The 15,425-nt window shown below is 45.7% G+C and overlaps 1 protein-coding gene and 1 long non-coding RNA gene across 2 annotated transcripts in view; one reads left to right on the forward strand and one right to left on the reverse strand.

The window, feature by feature from the left end:
- The window catches only part of LOC125723102 (NACHT, LRR and PYD domains-containing protein 12-like), a 206,956-nt gene that overhangs the window by 182,898 nt on the left and 8,633 nt on the right, over nt 1-15,425 (forward strand). The window lies entirely within an intron of this gene.
- LOC125723107 (uncharacterized) lies at nt 8,682-11,227 on the reverse strand. Its single transcript, XR_007386743.1, has 3 exons — nt 10,009-11,227; nt 9,706-9,907; nt 8,682-9,595 (listed from the first exon to the last, which is right to left on the reverse strand). It is a non-coding gene; the product is annotated as an uncharacterized LOC125723107 (long non-coding RNA).

The following is a 15,425-nucleotide window of genomic DNA, read 5'->3' on the forward strand; positions in this document are numbered from 1 at the left end:
TGCGTGGAAGCGGGAAAGCATCAGGCTTGGTCACTGCATTTACCTTTCAGTAATCGGTACAAAAACAGAACGTCCCGTGAGGCTTGGGGATGAGCAAACACGGGGAACTCTAGGGACTGCTGCTGGGAACAGTGACACCCGTTATTAACAGGTAGTTAGTTTCTTGTGATAATAACAAAAGCTTATGCGGGCTTACACGGTAAGGGTGTTTAACAGGGAGGTGACCCACAACATCAATATCATGTTCTACAACAGAAGTACATGAAGGGGTATCCAAAAATAGGGAACGAAACCTACCTACAAAGGACATGATGTCAGACTGGGTGGCAAGTGGGTTAACCGGCTAGGAAGAGTCTGAAGAGCTTCTGAATTTGGGAAGCGAGCACACGGTAAACTATTTTTTCTAGGTGTGGCTCATCACCCTCCGGCGAATATTCACTAACAGCCACCATTTCTACTAGAGTGGGGTCCGGGAGAGAAATGGACGAGAGGGCAGAGGCTGAACGATCGAGGTAGGGTTTAAACATGTTTATGTGACAAACCCTGGACTTCCTCCTATGATCTGGGGTTTCTATCACATACACTGAACAAAAATATAAACGCAACACTTTTGTTTTTGCTCCCATTTTTCATGAGATGGACTTAAAGATCTACAATTCATTCCAGATACACAATATTACCATTTCTCTCAAACATTTCTCACAAATCAGTCTAAATGTGTGATAGTGAGCACTTCTGCTTTGCTGAGATAATCCATCCCACCTCACAGGTGTGCCACATCAAGATGCTGATCTGACATCATGGGTAGTGCACAGGTGTACCTTATACTGCCCACAATAAAAGGCCACCCTGGAATGTGCAGTTTTTTGCTTTATTGGGGGTCTGGGGACTCAGAACCGGTCAGTATCTGGTGTGACCACCATTTGCCTCATGCAATGCAACACATCTTCTTCGCATAGAGTTTATCAGAACCAAGGCTTCCTTCATAGAAGGAACTTCAGGGGAAACAATAACAGGGCGAGCAACAGGGGTGTCAAAATCACAAAATGAAGGGGTGGCTGAAGGAGAGTCATACATAAATGTATAAGCTAGGTCTATGTCCGCAAATATATGCCTTTGGGCACGGGTGAACACACAGGCTGTAAACACGTTCTACAGAAACATCGTTTGAACATAACATTGGTTCGGAGATGACTTCAGGTAGAGGAACAACTCTTTCTCCAGCAATGTCATTCTCCAAAATAAATTATATTCCAGGAACAGGTAGGCGAGGCTGAACTGCCATATGGAAGAACCCAGAGAAATCTGGAGTAGTTAGGAACACATTATGCAAAGGGACCGCCGTCACACACAGGTCGATGCCCTGTACAAGCACATTTGTACCATAAGCTGACGTACCATCGAGAGGGGCAATTCCTTCCAATAGAAATGACTGGGCAGTACCCATATCTCGCAGGATAGTCACCGGATGTTGCATATCAGTCTCGCTAAGCGAAACAGATCCGGTGAAGGCAAAAGGTTTGAAAGCTGACTCCACCTCTTGGGTCAGGGGTGCAGCACTATTCCTACTAGCCACAACTTGGCTGGTCGGGCTGGGGGATTTGCTCAGCTTCCGAAAACTCTGTCGGTAAGACTCAGGTACACATTCATACTCCCTTAAAACTGTAGCTTTCACAATGCCAAAATCAAGGCTTTGTTCTAGTGTGAGAGCCGAACACAATTCCTGCGCTTTACCCACTAGCTCAGATTGCAGCAACAGTGACTAGAGATGTCAAGGCCAGTTAAAAGTCGTAGCGATCGATTCAGAAATAGAGAAGTAGGCATTCACCTCATTCTCACGAAACACAGGAACAAGACCGATATGACGACTGACATCAAAGGCCGAATTTCCAACTCCAATTTCCTGTGAGACTGGTAAACCTGAGGGAGAACGGAGGCTAGGTCGAGGAGTGTCTGGGGCACAAGCTCGGTCATGGGCGGACAGGCCTGAATGAAGGGTTATACCTGGTGAGTGTACCTTACACGGAAGGGGAACAGGGTTTTATTCACCCATGCTCATCCTTCACAATGCCACCTCCTTATCAGCCACTATTTCCACTGCCTGGACACGGAGTAGCTGAGCCTGGTACTCCTACCTTTTAATCTTCAGTTCCAGCTTCCTAAGCCAAATTGTCAGCAGCAGGTCCTCCCTGTCTGAGTGAGGATCCCTGAAATCCATGCGGATCACCAGCCCCAAATCGTCCGCTGCAGCCGACAATCGCACAGGAGTGAATGCAACACTCGGTGAGCCGCCCAACTCGGGCAGGATACCCTGCTGTATCAGCTCGTCCCATAGGACCTATCAAATGCAGCATGAATAAATAACCAGACAGGGATGCAAGAATCAGAGTTGAGGAGAAGCGTGAAATGGTCTGAACTGGGAGTGAATCCTTTGATATGAACACACTCACTAAAAGTAGCTTGATAGTAGCTCATAGAAAACAATACTTCACACAGAGGAAGCCGACTAGACTGCTCATATAGGCTATATAGAGAATACAACCAAATCAAAACTTTGGACACAGAGACTTGAGGTTGAAGAGTTCAACCTCACATCACACAATGGATAGACCATTTTGTCATGTCCTGCCCTGCCCACCATGTCTGCCTAATCCTCTTGTATCCTCCCTGATGTGTCTTTAACCTGCTGGAGTCAGCTCTGCTGCCCACGGGATGAAAAAGAAATTTCACCAAACTCTGCAAAGTTTTGTCATTGAAACATTTTAAAACACCCCCAGAAACTTGAATGGTAAACTTTTCAAATATATATATTGGTAGAAACTAAATGTATTTTTAGAGCTTTGTAAGGAGAATAAAAAAAAAACAAGTCACTGACTTGAGTGTCCCTGTCTCAAAGCAGTCCTGATTGCCCACCCATTTGCAAGTAAGCAGTAACTTTGTAAATTGCAAAATGTTTTCTAATTTTGTTTGCTACTGTAAAAACTTGTCTTTATAAATATATGCAAACCATTGTTGATTACCATTTTTCACTAACTTTATAAGACTTCTTTTCCAAATATAAGACTATAAAGCAATTTGTAAAAGTTGTAAAAAAGCTGAAAATGGTATAGACTGTACTTGCTCCCTGAGTGGTGTGCTGATTAGTGCACCATGAGGGGAATCCATTGTTTTGCTGGGGGACTTCAACGCTCATGTGGGCAACGACAGTGTGGCCTGAAGGGGAGGGTGATTGGGAGGAACGGACTCCCTGATCGGAACCTTGTTGGTGTTCAGTTGTTGGACTTCTGTGTAATGCATGGTTTTTCCATAACGGACACCATGTTCGAGCATAAGGGTGTCCATAAGTGGACATGGTATGAACATGCGCGGGGCTACAGGTCGATGATCGATTTTATAATCGTTTCATCTGAACTTAGGCCTTCTGTATTGGACACTCAGGTGAAGAGAGGGGCAGAGCTGTCAACTGATCACCATCTGGTAGTGAGTTGGCTCAAGTTGTAGGGGGGACAGTCAGACCTGGTAGGCCCAGGCATACAGAAAGAGTCTGATGGGAACGTATGGCTCCTGTACGCCAGATCTTTAGCTCGCATCTCCGGCAGAACTCCAACTGGATGCTGGGGGAGGTTGGGAACATTGAGTCTGAATGGACACTGTTCTGCACCTCCATTGTGAAAGCAGCCATATGGAGCTGTGGCTAGCAGGGTTGTCGATGCCAGTCGTGGCGGAAACCTCGTACCCGATGCTGGATACCAGAGGTGAGGGGGACTGTCAAGCTGAAGAAGGCCTACTGGGAATTAATAGCCTGGGGGTCTCCGGAGGCAGCTGACAGGTTCTGGCAAACCATCCGGAATATCAGAAAGGGGAGGCAGCTCCTGGTTCCTACTGTTTACATTGGAGAGGGGGTGCTGTTGACCTCACCTGGGGACATCACCCACAGGTGGAAGGAATACTCTGAGGACCTCCTGAACCCTGCCTCGGATACATCTATGAGCACTGCCTTTGACACATCTGAGGACACGAGGCCCGAGGGGGCTGGAGTGGACTTGCCCATCACTGGGGCTGGGGTGGGCAGGGTGGTTGAAGAGCTCTGTGGTGGCCGGACCCCGGGGGTGGAAGAGATTTTCCCAGAGTACCTAAAGGCTCTGGATGTTGTGGGGTTGTCATGGCTGACATGCCTTCTCAACAGCACATGGAGGTCAGGGACAGTGCCGCTGGATTAGCAGACCAGCATGGTGGTCCCCTTATTTAAGAATGGAAACCTGATTGTATGTTCCAACTATAAGGGTATTACACTTCTCAGTCTTCCTGGGAAAGCTTGGCAGGCCGAGGCAACACAGCAGCAGAGAAAAGATGAGATGAGATGATTTTACACACAGCTGCTCTTATATGAAGCAGCAGCAACAACATTCTGACAAACATGGCAGGGAAACCTGGGGTAGTTACGCAATAGATGATAAAGCACACGCGGTTAAAATAAAACAATTCACATAAATCAACACAGTAAAGTTGGTTTTATGTTGTTTATGTTGGCTGGATATTTGCTTTTGCCATCTCTATACTTTAGAAACAACATGTGATGCCACCAGTCCCTTAGATACAGATGCTACTATGCAGCATTTTCCACGGAACCGGCAAACCAGCATTACAAGTACAGCCTTTTGCTAGGGACCGTCTACAAAGTGCATTCATTACAAATGAGGGAACCAAGCATCGATACTGGAGCACATCTGCTATGATTTTCTAACAGTCAAATCTGCTCATCAGAAGAAATCATAAAAACGATGCAATAATTTCACATATATATAATTGCACTTTTTATTCATCAGAATTTAATCCATTGCATGTTATAAACCCTATAATTGTCTCTTTTTTACATTTCAAACTGATATTCTGATGGGTGGGTGAAGTAACAATGACATTACTTTAACAGTATGCAAACCATTACAGGTGTGTTGTGCATCTCATCAAAATGCATTGTGTAAGCCACTGACTTTGTGTCACTCCAAAATTATAACACTTTAGTAATCAAACCACCTGAGATTTCTGAATTTTTCAGTCACCTATGTGAAGCCAACCCCTATGTCTATAAGCTCCAGAGCTCAAAGTCTTGGCTAGAAACATTTTTAATGTGTTGATTTCCATTTTCTCAGCAGCTCTGAGAATAGGTTTTTGAAACGTGTATTTTTAAAGTTGATTTAAATAAAAATAGAAGAATGCCATACTGAATTGTCTCAGATTATTTGTTCTGAGTTTGTGTTGGATGAAAACATTTGCAGCACTTTGGGGTAAATGTTTTTTAGATAGGTGAAATACTTTAAAAGGCATTTCAGACTTGATATGAAAAATGGCTGAGAGGCCTTAGACTCCAGAGGGTTAACGAGCAATGCCTGGTGCTCATTTAGTCTTACCTCTCATTCCTGCCCCGTGTTAATCGCTCCCATCGCTCTGCAGTGTTCCGCAGGTCTGTCATTGATGTTGGTGGCTGCTTCAGTTAGTCTGTTTGAGACTCATTGCAGTCCTCTTTGTTTTATGCTTTTGTATTTATCCTTTATAAAGCCCCTTTTGTTTGGGACCTTGGCTGCTCCCACTTGCTCCATTTCTGCCCATATGACACATTTTGTGCTTGAGAGTTCAACAGCTAATGATGAAGTCACTGTGTGATATTACTTAGAATTCAGTTTATTTGGTGGTAAATCAATTACTGCAGGAAGGAAGAGTGAATTAACGTTGCATAACTGATGGTCTAGTGAGTGTGAAGTAATCACATGAAGTCCTGGTGGTTTCATCATTGGTTCATGTTGAGCAACAGGAATTCGTGTATTAAATAATGAGTAACTAGTTTTAGCATTACTTAAATAAGCAGTATTCATCTAGCTATCCAATTAGATATTGATACACATGGACATTTGCTTTGCAGGGACTGCCATGTTATTCAGTGTAAAAATAATCACCATCAGTCATTTTTATATGTCTGGGGTTGATCCTAATTAACTTCTCCCTGCTCACAAATCCAGTTTCTTCAGCTAGTGCAAGGCAGGTCATTCCAGTTCCTCAGTATGTCTTGTACTATGCATATCTCAATGCAGTCCTCATTTCCTCCAGCATCACTGGTCTGCCCAGTCATCCATTAACTATCGAACAAGAGACTGAAAGACGGGAGGCACTAAATACTCATTTACATGCGCATTTACTTGTAACTGCTTATCACTTCTCCCCAAAACAGTTGGTGCTTATTGTGCATCTACATTTGGTAGTGTCCATTCAAAGTTTTCTAAATATTGCGATCAGCATGTGCCTGAGTGTGTCGTCACTGGACTGTAATTGTCCGTTGACTATTGACATGACCTGCAATGTGTCTCTGACCACAGAGTTTGTGATGGGGAGGCATCCATGTCCTTCTGGAGACTGCATTTTACGCTTTCCGGAAAGCCTGCTTGGACTGTGCTGCCCATCTAGAGGAGCAGCAGCAGTGGTCCAGAGCCTCAAGACTGAATTAGGAAATCTACTACGGCCTCAGACTGTGTCAGTGAAGGACTTGGAGATTCTGAGAGTGCTGCTGGACATTATCCCGGTGTTTTATAGTTCTGAAAGACTCTCGGTAAATGAAGGACATGGGACTTTTGTATCCTCAAGATGCCTTCTTTCTTCCAATAAAAATGCTTTTCATTGCTGCAGCGTCTGCCTGTGTCTGACAGAGGGAAGGGGGAAGTGTGTAAGCTGGCCTCTTTCTCTAATCACTGTGTCTGAAACTTTTCTTGAAGTGGATGAGCAGCTTCCCTCCAAAAAATTAAGCTGTCTGACATCCAGACTGAAATCAACAGTTTGCAGGTGGTACTGGCCGTTGGTTCGGGGTCATCCAGGCTAACTCTGAAGTATGCGGTAACGCCATAAAAGTTTTTAAATTGACATGTCTTTGCATAAAACTTCTGGAGGGGGGGGGGACCTTACCATACATCAAATTGACATTATGTCTCTGCATAAATAAGAAACGCACCAGAGGTAACAACTTGGCACGTTGTTTTCTCATTAAAGAATCCTAAGAAAAGTTACACATACAAGAAATCGGTGGAAAACTACACGTGTGTGTGCATGTGTATGTGAGCTGAAAATTGCTCTCCTGGTATACTTTTTCCGTGCTCTTTCAGAATCTGGCAAGACTTGAAAATGTCATATTTGACCCTGGGATTTTATATTGAAGGAGTTGAGTCATATTTTCAGCATTTATAGTTCAGATATGCTTCTTTCAACTGGTATAACGGGTTTCATTCCCGTCACTAACTATCTACAGTCAACCATGACCCCGAAGTAGGGGGTCCTGTGGGGGATTTCTCACCTGCGACCATTTTCAGATGGCAATATGTCAAAGAATAAATGGTTATTTTAGAATGAATTTGCATCTGCTTACAGTATCTTCCTCAAATAACAAAACTATAGAAGAATATTGGATGTAGGTGTGGTGGTGACCCCACAGCAAGTGAACCAAAAACTGATGTTTGCAGGTCCATAATTTTGAAGTGCTTCCCCAGAGCTGAAAGAGCAGGGAAAACTATACCAGGAGAGCAATTTTCAGCTCTCTAGCATGCTTAGAAGCGAAGGTATGGTCTCCTGAAAACCCTTACAAATTATATGCATGATTCATAAGTGCAAAAAAGGGGCGTGGCACCCAACTTTGAAAGGGCCGTAACTTTGGACTGCATCAGAATTTTTCAATAAAACTTGGGGAATTTTCATTGTTCTCTATAAGGATCAACATATCAAGTTATCAAAATCAGGAATGATGCCCATGGAGCCCCTGTTTGATTTGGCATGGACTGACCCTCCTGTCAGGTGCCTGTCATGGTAATCACAGACTTACCTCTTCCAGCGACAAACTTCCTCGTCTTCCCTTCAATGCCCATACATACAAGAAAATCGCGCATAGGAGAAAATGGGGGGGGGGAAATTCAGCAGCGGTCTTCCTTGGATGTGGTAGCCGTTTCTCAGGCTCCCTGTCCAGAATTGAGCCCTGATTCCCCATGTACAGTGCATGTTTGTGTAATGTTGCTGCTATTTTCCCTGATGGCATTGCTTTGACCTCTGTGATGCTTTTTTTTTTGTTCATTTCTATAGAATGAAAGCACAGTTCTTTGAGCACAAGTTGTTTTGTGATTAAGCTAAAATAAAGGGAAATGCAGATCTGCTCAAGGTGTGACGTCTGGCTTTCGCAGCGTGTTGTGGGATGGGTAGCTGTCTGTGTACCACAGAGGTGTGAAACTGCCATCAAACAAAAGCCCTGGCAGCAACAGGAGGACAGAAACGACCTATAATGATCATAATATTTTGTTGCATTACTCATAATCATAATCAGTTATTTTAAAGGTTATTTTTCCCAGCACCTGGCCGTTGCTTAACAAAATGTTACTTTGCTGCAGTTTCCTCAACTGCTTTTTTATGACCCTGAGTAGGACTAAATTGTATGTGGCCCGATGTCTCTAGGAATATTATTGTACGTTTCCTACCTTCACAGGGCATAAACCGTTGGAAAGGCAAAGTGATTCAAAGATATTACAAGGCATTAAACACTATTAAAAAATGAGTATACCTGTGTTTTCATAGAAAGGTGTAACTTTATTGCACATTCATAAACATAAAACGGGCCAAACTGGGGTGCAGGGTTTCACAGGCAGGAGAGCTCCAACCCCTCTCCCCTGAATGATGTCCTCTGCACCCCATAATCAAAGTTCCTCCCCAACATTTATTTTTCTTTTATTTTTATCATGTCATGTCCCTCTGGTGTGCTGTACAACCTTGGCCGGAGGTTAGCTTTTTTTCCGGAAGTGGTTAACCAGCCGGCCAAAGGTCTGTATGCCTGGGTGACAGGCACACTCAGGGGAATGAGCATCCACACACATGTGGATGCCCTGGCTGTTCCTGAAAAAAAACATGTAGCCGGATTCTTCTTCCTTTGTGCTCTCATGAATCCGCTGGCCCTCAGTGGCTGTGACTACCGGCCCGTGGTGGTCACATACCACCTCACCAGCCTGGAACTGCCAGGTGGCGCAGACTCCCTTCCCCGCAATGTCCACCGCAAGTCCCTTCCACTTCTGCTTGTGGATGAGCTCCTGGATGTGGCTGGAATCAATGGCGGTGTCCACCGAACCCACTGGTCTCCAGTCCTTGAGGACGCTGGCTGCGCTTTGGAATGTTGCTTCTCCAGCCTTGGTTCCTGATCCAAGCGTCGACCCGGGACTCGGTGGGCTGCTGTCTGCCAAAGTGTGCTGTCAAGAACAAAGCAAATTGTTGTTAGGAAGACTATGTAGATAGGATTGCTTATCAGTAAAGTGCTTTAAAAATTAGTGCTACAAACAATACTCAGGACATGCTGGACACGCATCCTCATCTGGGCCTTCAGCCAGCACTCAGAGCTGTCGCTGAAACTGGCCCGACCTGTGTCCCTACAGTCTTGTCTGGGATGTCGCCATCCAGGGTCACGGGGTGGATTCGAAGGAGCTGATGGAATGCTGCCTGGAGATCCATCTGCTGGTTGGACGCCAGGGCAGCATCCCGTGCGGCGCCATGGGCAGAACAGCTGGATCCTTCCTCTGCGGAGTCAGCGCTGGGATAAAAAAAAACACACAAAGTTTTACGGTTATTGTTCAGTGGTGAGGGCTTTGGTTTTGTGTCTTGATGTTGGTAAGTGTGTTGACAAACGGAAAACATGCCTACCTTGAGTCACCTGCCAGCTTCTTCAGCAGCTTATTGGCCAGCACCACATTCCATGACTTTTATCCGGTAGTGCTTGTCAGCCGTTGCAGTGGAATGCGTGAGGTAATCGGCCACCAAGGACGACTTCTGGTCACTCAAGTCCTTGGTGGCCGTCTCAAAGATGCGCCGGGCCGTTTGGCTGGTGACTGGATCCAGCTTGTATCTAAAATACAAAACGAATAAGATTTATTAATACGTCTCGCACAACACATGACAACATGTATCTAGAACAAATTATAGGGGAATGAATCATGATTAGCTCACTTTTGGTGCAGCCGGTTCAGGTCTCCTCCCAGGTCATCAGTCGTCGTCCCGGTTCTCTTGGAGCTCAGAAGCTGTAGCCCTTCCCATGTGAAGATGTCAAACTACTGTTGACAGAGGAAGAGATTTAATTTCTGCTTTTGAAATAAATGACAATAAATCTTTTCAAGCTTGATATGCTTATTGCCTCCTCCTCAGAGGACAATGCAAATGTGGCCACTCGCCGTGCCGACATCTTGTTCCTTCACCTCAATCACCGCATGGTCGGATTCGGTCCTGCTCCTGGACCTGCACAAGACAATGATGTCCCACTGATTAATAAGCGAATTGGCAAAAAGGAAAAGTGAAGACAAAAAGAATACAATACTTGCGGTCATGTGCTCCATCATGCCTGGTCGCTGTAGATGCTTCAGAATGACCGTGACCTCCAGGTAGTAGAGGACAAGAGAGATGTTGGGTGGTACATTGGGCGGAGCTTAATTTGGTTCTGCTTCTGATGTCATAAGCGGGAGGGGGCGTATCCCTTATTCTGATTGGTCGAGGGGTTATGTCCATATATGGTATACATGCTTATGCCACGTGTTGCGCCATATGGTTTGGGAGGTAAGGGTTGCCATTAAACTTTAATAGAATAAAAATACATTAGATGTGTTTTAATTATAGTTTTTAAGGAATAATGAAACGTATAGCAGGATTAATGCAAGCTAAGATGCACGTCTAGCAGGGGGGGTCCGTCTGGCCATAGCCACGTGTTAGTAGGCACAAGCGCCACGGTGTATTTTTTGAAAGAAAAGCAGGCGGGATTTAAACAAGTACAAACATGCCCAAAAGAATCAGAAGAGCAAATGCTGAATTTAAACAAGCACAAGAGCGATATTATGTGGTACCTTGGGCGGAACTTAATTTTGCTCCGCTTCTGACGTCATAAGTGGGAGGGGGGCGTATCCTTTATTCTGATTGGTCGATGGCTTATCTCTATACACCATACATGCTTATGCCACGTGTTGCCGATAGGGGGCCATTTGGTTTGGGATATTGCCGTTAAACTTGTAATGTATTTTTATTCTATTAATGTATTTTATTGTGTTTTTTTAAATTACGTTTTTAAAGAATAATAAAACATCGAGCAGGATGATGGCAAGTTAGCGCATACACGTTAAGCGGGGGGTCCGTCCACCTCGTAGCCGCGTGTTGGTAAGCGCCACGGCGTATTTTAAGAAGAAAGCACCAAAAGAAGAAACTTTAGTGTTATTTTAAAATAAAAGCAGGGTGATTTTAAACAAACATGCCCGAAAGAAGCAGAAGAACAAATTTAAACAAGCGCAAGCGAAGTCAATAAACATACCGCACGTCGTTTTAAAAGAAGAGAGCACACGTTACATTTAACCACCACGAAAGACTTTAGTGATATTTACCAGGTTGGAGAAAGCATGTAAGCGGCAAAATTTTAGAAATATGACGAAACGAACCCGGAGCTCCGTCACATGCGGCTTGTCTGTTTGAACAACGCAGGGCGGAATGGGCGATCGCTAGTCCGGCGCTTGGCGCATGCGCACCCACGCCAACGCCCCTTTCAAAATGGCGACGACAGCGGAGCGCCTGTTATTTCAAATAAAACCCCTATAACCGTAATGTTTTTAAGGAATGAAGCACTTTTCTACCAATGTGAATAACAAAGTAAAGCGCTCTGAGCATTTTCGACAACAATAATCAAAGAACGCGGTTAATTCTTGTTTAAACGAGCGCATGCGCATAGATCCACACAGCATTTCCTTTATTGAGCCAGCTCGTTGCATCAAGCAACTGTCAAATGGTGAACAATTGTCAAATTGTTGCCGGTCTCATACAGACAGTGCCGACCATGAGTTTGACACCGGCGACGCTCCATAGCCGTGACTTAGTGCCGCTAAACCCAACATGGGCGCCCCGCAAACCGTGGAGGTAACGCAAGCATGGAGCTCTGTGCAGCATATTCTCGCATAAAGAATGTATCTGTGTAAAACTCGAGAGAAAGTTTGAACAAAGTGAGATTGACGGGGAATCATTAGACCAGCCCCCTTTGTGGCAATAGCAACCAATAAGATGAGAGAAGGATGTACTTAACCATGGTGAAAAGCGTATTAATACCCACCACGCCTGTGAGCCAGCACTCAGAAGATGAGACACACCTCCCCAGCGAGCAACGTCGTGCAAACAGACAACTTCGACTATCCCGACGTCTCCTGAAGTGACCACACAGCCGGATCCGTCCTGTCAGCTGCCTCTGATAGACGAGCATACTTTTGGACTGCTGCTGAACAACGCTGAAATCGACCCTCAGCGGTCACCATCCTGGTCTCCACCGATACAGCCAGTGACTTTTGGGCTGCGACTTGACAACTCACCAGAGCCTTTTGACCTTCAGCAGGCCGCATCATGGGGTCCATAAGGCGACCCCGTGCCTTTCATCGTCACCCCCTTCGAGCCCACCGTGGGCGCAATGGCCGGCATCGATGGTTGAGGCTGCGGAGGTGACCCCGCATGTATTCTTGGGAGCACCACGGTCCCCATCACCAACACTCGAGGAGCTCTGTCAGAGTTTTTCTGCGCTGTCATTGTCTGAAGATGTTGTGGATGGGAGCATCACTGACTCGGCTATGAAAATTATCAAAGGGGCTCTTGCCTGCATTCTGGATCATGTGATCGAGGAGGACTTGGAGGACTGTGTAGGTTGCTCTGTGATGCATCCTAGCCAGCTTCGGCACACGTGCCTGTACGATCCCGAGCCATTTTACTTCTTTCACAATTTTGAAAAGTTGGTCAAAAAGCTGTATAGACCATGGTTTAAACATATCATCACAAAAGCGGTGTCGGTGTTCAATCCCCACCCCTCCCCCATGAAAGTACAGGGTGCTGTTGAAGCCGTTATGTATGATCTTAAAGCTGAAATAAACATACGGGAGAAATTGCGCGAGTTGAAATGTGAAGTTGAAGGGGCAGATTACGAGGGGGCTATAGATGACGGTTAATGAATTCTGTATTTTGCACGCATACAAACCACCCCAGGCTGCTGTGTAAACGCTGAACTATGTGATCGAAATGTTTCTGACAATTTTTGCATGCATTCTAAATAAAGAGTTGACTCAAAAACCACTGTGCCATTATTGCTAGAGGTACATGATGGATGACAAGCACTTGAAGCGTGTCTATTGTACACCATCAAACCCTGGGTCTTTTGGAGGCCCCGACAGATTATACTGATCTCTGATAGATGAAGAAGGTGTGTGTAATATAAATAAGAAAAGTTGCTACATGGCTATCTGGTGAAGATGCATACACATTACATAAACCGATCAGGTTTAACTTTAAAAGGAACAGAGTCTTTGTGACTAATATCGATTCTCAATGGCAAGCTGACTTGGGGGACATGTCGGCTTACGCGGAACAGAATGACGATTTTAAACACATGTTAACGTGTATAGACATTCTATCAAAATACGCATGGGTACAATGTCTTAAAAGCAAGATGGGGGCAGAGGTAAAGAAAGTGTTTGAAAACATTCTCTCTGAAGGCAGGACCCCTAAAAGGCTACAAACCGATCGCGGGACAGAGATTTTTTTATTTTTTTTTAACGCGTCGTTTCATAAGCTTACCGAGAAACATGGAATAATACATTTCGCCACTGGTAACGATGTCAAGGCGTCTGTAGTGGAAAGGTTTAGCGACACATTCGTGTCTTTTAATGTGTAGTTATTTTACAGCTTATAATTCAAGAAGGTATGTAGACATTGTACAAGATCTAGCGATCGCTTACAATAATACCCACCACAGTACCATTAAAATGAAGCCGGTTGAGGTTAATGCACAGAATGCGGCCCAAGTCTTCAACAACGTTTATGGTTTGATGCCGAGTATATCTAAAAAGCATCGTCATAAGTTTAAAAATGGTGATGTGGTCAGGGTGTCTAAAGCACGTGGAAAATTCACCAAAGGATATGAGCAAACATTTACGGATGAGTATTTTACCATAGCCGAACATCTACCTAGAGCACCACCGGTGTATAGGTTAAAAGATTATGACGACGATATCATAGAGGGGACATTTTACGCCGAAGAGCTACAAAAGATCAGACTAGGCAAAGACAAAAACTTCAAAGTTGAGAAAATTGTTGCGGAAAAAACGCTGCGTGGTCAAAATGTTTGTAGTGAAATGGCAGGGATGTCCAGACAAATTTAACAGCTGGGTTCCTGCTAAACAAGTAGTTGACGTATAAGTGCGACGGCCCGTGTTTGTAGCGTTCAGTTCCATCAAAAACAGCCATGGAGGAAAGCGGCTTTTATGTCACGCTCCCAAGCAATGCGTCTATGGATGTTTTCCCGCACAATACCATATCGAGCTACACGACAAAACTAGCCAAGCTGCTGCTTTGTCAGTGTCAGGCTGCTGCTGCTTTGTCAGGCTGCTGCTGCTTTGTCAGTGTCAGGCTGCTGCTGCTTTGTCAGTGTCAGGCTGCTGCTGCTTTGTCAGTGTCAGGCTGCTGCTGCTTTGTCAGTGTCAGGCTGCTGCTGCTTTGTCAGTGTCAGGCTGCTGCTGCTTTGTCAGTGTCAGGCTGCTGCTGCTTTGTCAGTGTCAGGCTGCTGCTGCTTTGTCAGTGTCAGGCGGCTGCTGCTTTGTCAGTGTCAGGCGGCTGCTGCTTTGTCAGTGTCAGGCGGCTGCTGCTTTGTCAGTGTCAGGCGGCTGCTGCTTTGTCAGTGTCAGGCGGCTGCTGCTTTGTCAGTGTCAGGCGGCTGCTGCTTTGTCAGTGTCAGGCGGCTGCTGCTTTGTCAGTGTCAGGCGGCTGCTGCTTTGTCAGTGTCAGGCGGCTGCTGCTTTGTCAGTGTCAGGCGGCTGCTGCTTTGTCAGTGTCAGGCGGCTGCTGCTTTGTCAGTGTCAGGCGGCTGCTGCTTTGTCAGTGTCAGGCGGCTGCTGCTTTGTCAGTGTCAGGCGGCTGCTGCTTTGTCAGTGTCAGGCGGCTGCTGCTTTGTCAGGCGGCTGCTGCTTTGTCAGGCGGCTGCTGCTTTGTCAGGCGGCTGCTGCTTTGTCAGGCGGCTGCTGCTTTGTCAGGCGGCTGCTGCTTTGTCAGGCTGCTGCTGCTTTGTCAGGCTGCTGCTGCTTTGTCAGGCTGCTGCTGCTTTGTCAGGCTGCTGCTGCTTTGTCAGGCTGCTGCTGCTTTGTCAGGCTGCTGCTGCTTTGTCAGGCTGCTGCTGCTTTGTCAGGCTGCTGCTGCTTTGTCAGGCTGCTGCTGCTTTGTCAGGCTGCTGCTGCTTTGTCAGGCTGCTGCTGCTTTGTCAGGCTGCTGCTGCTTTGTCAGGCTGCTGCTGCTTTGTCAGGCTGCTGCTGCTTTGTCAGGCTGCTGCTGCTTTGTCAGGCTGCTGCTGCTTTGTCAGGCTGCTGCTGCTT

This window comes from Brienomyrus brachyistius, unplaced genomic scaffold (assembly GCF_023856365.1).
Source record: "Brienomyrus brachyistius isolate T26 unplaced genomic scaffold, BBRACH_0.4 scaffold45, whole genome shotgun sequence".
Lineage (NCBI taxonomy): Eukaryota > Metazoa > Chordata > Actinopteri > Osteoglossiformes > Mormyridae > Brienomyrus > Brienomyrus brachyistius.